This window comes from Elephas maximus, chromosome 1 (assembly GCF_024166365.1).
Source record: "Elephas maximus indicus isolate mEleMax1 chromosome 1, mEleMax1 primary haplotype, whole genome shotgun sequence".
Classification (NCBI taxonomy): Eukaryota; Metazoa; Chordata; class Mammalia; order Proboscidea; family Elephantidae; genus Elephas; species Elephas maximus.
The window spans coordinates 56679717-56685005 of NC_064819.1; the positions used below are offsets into that span (position 1 = coordinate 56679717).

Consider the following 5289-nt stretch of genomic DNA (forward strand, 5'->3'; position numbering starts at 1 on the left):
TGCCTGCTGTTTTCATGGGCATTGATTGTGGATCCAAGTAAAATAAATCCTTGACGACTTCAATATTTCTCCATTTATCACTATGTTGCTTATTGGTCCAGTTGTGAGGATTTTTGTTCTCTTTATGTTGAGGGAAAACCCTGGTGGCGTAGTGGTTAAATGCTACGGCTGCTAAGCAAAGGGTCAGCAGTTCGAATCCACCAGGTGCTCCTTGGAAACTCTATGGGGCAGTTCTACTCTGTCCTATAGGGTCGCTATGAGTTGGAATTGACTCGACAGCACTGGGTTTGGTTTTTCTGGTTATGTTGAGATGTAATCCATACTGAAGATTGTGGTCTTTGATCTTCGTCAGTAAGTGCTTCAAGTCCTCTTCACTTTTGGCAAGCAAGGCTTTGTCATCTGTATGATTCAGGCTGTTAATGAGTCTTCCTCCAATCCAGATGTCACATTTTTCTTCATGTAGCCCAGCTTCTTGGATTATTTTCCCAGCACATAGATTGAATAAGTATGGTGAAAGAATACAATCCTGCCACACACCTTTCTTGATTTTAAACCATGCAGTGTTCCCTTGTTCTGTTCTCTTGGTCTGTGCACAGGCTCCTCATGAGCACAATTAAGTGTTCTGAAATTCTCGTTCTTTGCAATATCACCCGTAATTTGTTATGATCCACACAGTCAAATGCCTTTGCATAGTCAATAAAACACAGGTAAACATCTTTCTGGTATTCTCTGCTTTCAGCCAAGATCCATCTGACATCAGTAATGATATCCCTCATTCCACATTCTCTTCTGAATCTAACTTGAATCTCCAGCAGTGTCTCTGAATCTCTGAATCCCCGTTGATGTGCTGTTGCAATCATTTTTTAATTATTTTCAGCAAAGTTTTACTTGCCTGTGATATTAATGATATTGTTTGATAATTTCCACATTCTGTTGGATGGATCACCTTTCTCTGGAGTAAGCACAAACATGGATCTCTTCCAGTCTGTTGGCCAGGTGACTGTATTCCAAATGTCTTGGCATAGACAAGTGAGCACCTTCAGCGTTGCATCCATTTGTTGAAACGTCTCAATTGGTATTCTGTCAATTCCTGGAGCCCTGTTTTTTGCCAATGCTTTCAGTGCAGCTTGGACTTATTCCTTCAATACCATCAGTTCTTTATCATATACTACTGCTTGAAATGGCTGAATGCTGAGAAATTCTTTTTGGTACAGTGACTCTGTGTTTTCCTTCCATCTTCTTTTGGTGTTTCTTACGTCCTTCAAAATTTTGCCCATAGGAGCCTTCAATACTGTAACTCGAGGCTTGAATTTTTTCTTCAGTTCTTTCAGCTTGAGAAATGCAAAGCCTTATCTTCCCTTTGCAATCCTGTATATAAATTCTAAAGCTCCATGATATGCTGCACAGTAAGCAGATGACTTCTCTAGCCTGTGACCCACTGTATACGCATTAGTGTACTCACTTTTTCAGAAGGGACGTGAATTGGTGTAGATACACCCACATCCTCTCACTCAGCTCTCTCAGATCCACAATTTCTGAAGAGCTGCCTGGGACCTGGAAACTATGTAAAGCTACCTGGCCACAGGGGGAAGTGTTTCCCAAATTCGTAACACCAGAAAGATTACTTGGGACATTTGTGAAAAAAGCAAATGCCCAGTGTTTCCTTTGGCAGCACATACACTAAAATTGGAACAATACAAAGAAGATTAGCATGGCCTTGCACAAGAATGACAGTCAAATTTGTGAAGTATGCCATACTTAAAATAAATTAAATTAAATTAAAAAAATATAAACTTCCAGCATGCCCCTACATTGATTAAATTGATTCATTAGAGATGGTTTCGAGCCCAGAAATATGGATTTTTAATAAGATGAGTCTTCATATCAGGAAATTGCTTGAAATACTGTTTTGGGATACAAATCCCAGATTCATAGCCACACCAGTTGAAGATGCTAGAAGGGTACCAGTTTTATGGCTTAATGTATTCACAAGGAGTGAAACAAGAAATGAGAGAGTAGAGCTAAGATGTAAGAAGTACATAGAAAGAATAATACCTGATAGGAGAAAAAATAAAGCAACTAAGTATGACAATATAATATCAGCAATGAGTAGTAACAAGAAACTTAAGATTTGAGGCTATGAAGAGAGGGAGAAGGAGAAAAAGGAAAAAAGTATTGGTTTCCTAAGGGTGCTATAAGAGAAAACCACAAATTGGGTGGCTTATAAGAACAGCAATTTATTATCGTGCAGCTCTGGAGGCTGGAAGTCTAAATCAGGATATCAGCTGTGTTGATTCCTTCTGAGAGCTCTGAGAGAGACATTGTTCCATGCCTCGGTGCTAACTTCTGGTGGCTCCCGGTGGTGCTTGGCTTACAGCTGCGACGTCATTGGAGTCCTTCCTCTGTCTGTCTCTTTCCTTTTATAAGTCAGATAGGATTAGGATCAATTCTTCTCCAGTATGACCTCTTATTAACCTAACTAATAGCATCTTCACAAACAAGGGTTAGGGCTTCAGTACATCACTTTGGGAACACAATTCAATCCATAATGAAGGAGAAGAAGGGAGAGGGGAATGGGAGTGGAGAGTGAAGAGAAGGAAGACTTGTGAACAGGACCAAGATGCCCCGTTCTCCTTACTGTGCCTTATTCAGGAGACCTTGTCTCTTTCGTGTATGCACTTAAATACCTGGAAGCTAATCAGCAAGTCTTGGGGATTTCTATATATATGTACTTATTTTAAACTGGAAACCATTAAGAAAAATTAGTAGGTGAAGTAGGAATGTGTCGATGATAATAGCTACCATTTATTGAGCGTCCAGTTATCTTCCACACACTATACTTACGTTATGAATTTCTTTATTAATCCTCACAACAACTCTCTGGGACAGATTTTGTTATTACAATTTTATCGATAAGGAAATAGAAGCTCAGAAAGGTGTCTTAATTAAGGTCACGTTATCTAGCAGGTGACAACGGGGATTTGAACCCATATGTGTCTCTTTCTGGTATACTTTATGCTAATTAAGTGTTGAGCCATGGATTATGAGACAAGAAACTTGGATTCATTGGTTGTTTGATGGTTCATTGTCTGTATTTAGGTCAGTGTTTAACTTCCTTTGTGCCTTGGTTTTCATATCTTCCAGTCCACAGGCAACTTGTCTGTTAACTTGTTTTGAACCACCCCTAATACAGCACCAAAGAGCCCTGGTGACACAGTGGTTAAAGTGCTTGGCTGCTAACCAAAAGTTGGATGGTTTGAACCCCCCAACTGCCCAGTGGGAGAAAGATGTGGTGATCTGCTTCCATAAAGATTACAGCCTTGGAAACCCTATGAGGCAGTTCTATGGTCACTGTGAGTCAGAATCAACTCAAAGGCAAAGGATTTTTGTTCATATAGCACCACCTGAAGTAAATACAAGACTTCTATGTGGGTTCTAAATTTGGTGTGAAAACAAGAGAAACATTTCAGAAATCTTTCCCTTGCTGTCAAAATGGCAGCAGTTATTCACAGGTGTAGGTCTCATTTAAAAAGTCGAAAGCACCGTGTGTCTAATTGATAAGTTACTCTCATCTTTTGACTCTATATCGTACTTGTCAGCTTGCTTAGCTCTGACAAAAGGGGCAGAGTGGAGATTCCATCGATAACAGAGCATTCTGCTCCAACTGGCAATAGGCAAAATGATCTCCCAGACATTCTTGCCTACAAGTAACCGCTCTCTAATGAGTTGCTGTTTTTATTAAATATTATATGGAGCTGATTCATTCTTTTGGATTATAAGAGACACAAACATTATGCAATATGCTTTTCTTATGCAGAAGCTGTTTGCATGCTATGTATCAAGTCCCAAGTGAATCTCTGCAAACCAGTGATATTTGTACAGATTTGAAGAGGTTTGCACAACGCTTTGAAAGAATTAAAAATAAGCACATTCAAACAATCCCTTCCATCCAAAGTACTGTGCTCCCTTGCGCCGTGGTGTCAAGGCGTATCCTCTTCAAGAGGGAGCTGGGGAATATGAAAAAAGAACACGAAATTAATGTGAACAAAACAGATGTCCGGAGCCTTGGGGGCTAGGGATGCAATTCCTGGGGAAGAGAGCTATAAAGTGCAAATGAGTCCAGGAAGGAAATGCGATAAGGAGGAGTGATATCTATTGGGTAGGTCCTGGGCCCATAGAGGCTTCATATTTTCAGCAATAACTCAATGATGGCACCAAGAACATATTTGTGTTCATTACGTTAATAGATGACCTCAGGCTAACCCAGAGAAAATTAAAATTCAGAATGACTTTATTCAATGTGGGGGATAAACTTAGTGAAGATATTAAGGTTGTGTTTCAGAAAACGCACACAAAGAAAATAACATGGCAGGAGAAAATCTCTTGGGGTTTGCAACAAACTTCTTGCTGTCTCTAGGCTACCAATGCTCAGCCCTGGTACTATTTGCAAAGAAGCATGAAGGATGTACAGTGTTAACTGGAAAGAAAGCATATGGTCAGTCCTCTTTTCTTTACGAGTAAAGCAAATGGCAGAAAGGAATTACAAAATGGGAAATTTGAGTTAACCAAGAAGATGAGATTTGCAATAGTAAGAACTATTGAACACCGAAAGTGTACAGTTAAGAAAAAATAATGTAATCATAATTCCTGAAGGTCTTTAAAAATCAGAGAGTTTTTTGTCCTACCAGAATAGCTTAGGTGTCATTGTGACGACCAGCACCAATGGTGTCTATGTTTAGATGATTCCTAAAGATCCCTTTAGCCTGGTGGACCCAAGGAGAGGAAAGTGCAGGCCCTGTTGAAAAGTTCCCTGGGCCCTTTGTTCTTATCCTGGATCCACACAACTCTCAGGATAATGCAGGCTTAAGTTGTGTTGGATTTTCATCTCTACTCCAAGCGGCTTTAACAGGTCCCTGCTTCTTCTCCAACCAAAATGGAACTGAGCTAGCGCTGACCTTGCTAGTTTATCTTCTCCAGTTTACTTGTCCCAGAAACCAGACAAACTTGAAGAGTCAAAGAGAAGGAGAGACAGAAGAGAAAGCAGAAGTGGTGCCAAGGGGGTGGCTGGGGACTTGACCCTTCATTCAATCTCCACTTGCCCATGATCCTACATGGCACTCAATCTCAGTTAAACTCTGTCTTGGCTGTGGAGACATAGCTTTAAGACAAAGCCCCCAGGCCCTCTTTCCAATCAATTTGCTACCCTGAAACTTCAGAAATTCTGGAGCTGCCGATTGTTTTGCATTATTTGAGAAGTACTCATTCCCTGATTACTGAATCAAAGATATC

The 5289-nt window shown here is 40.3% G+C and overlaps 1 non-coding gene across 1 annotated transcript; it reads left to right on the forward strand.

The window, feature by feature from the left end:
* Positions 1 to 1656: 1656 nt before the first annotated feature.
* On the forward strand, positions 1657 to 1762 carry LOC126057618 (U6 spliceosomal RNA). Its single transcript, XR_007512698.1, has one exon. It is a non-coding gene; the product is annotated as a U6 spliceosomal RNA (small nuclear RNA).
* The last annotated feature ends 3527 nt before the right edge of the window (positions 1763 to 5289 follow it).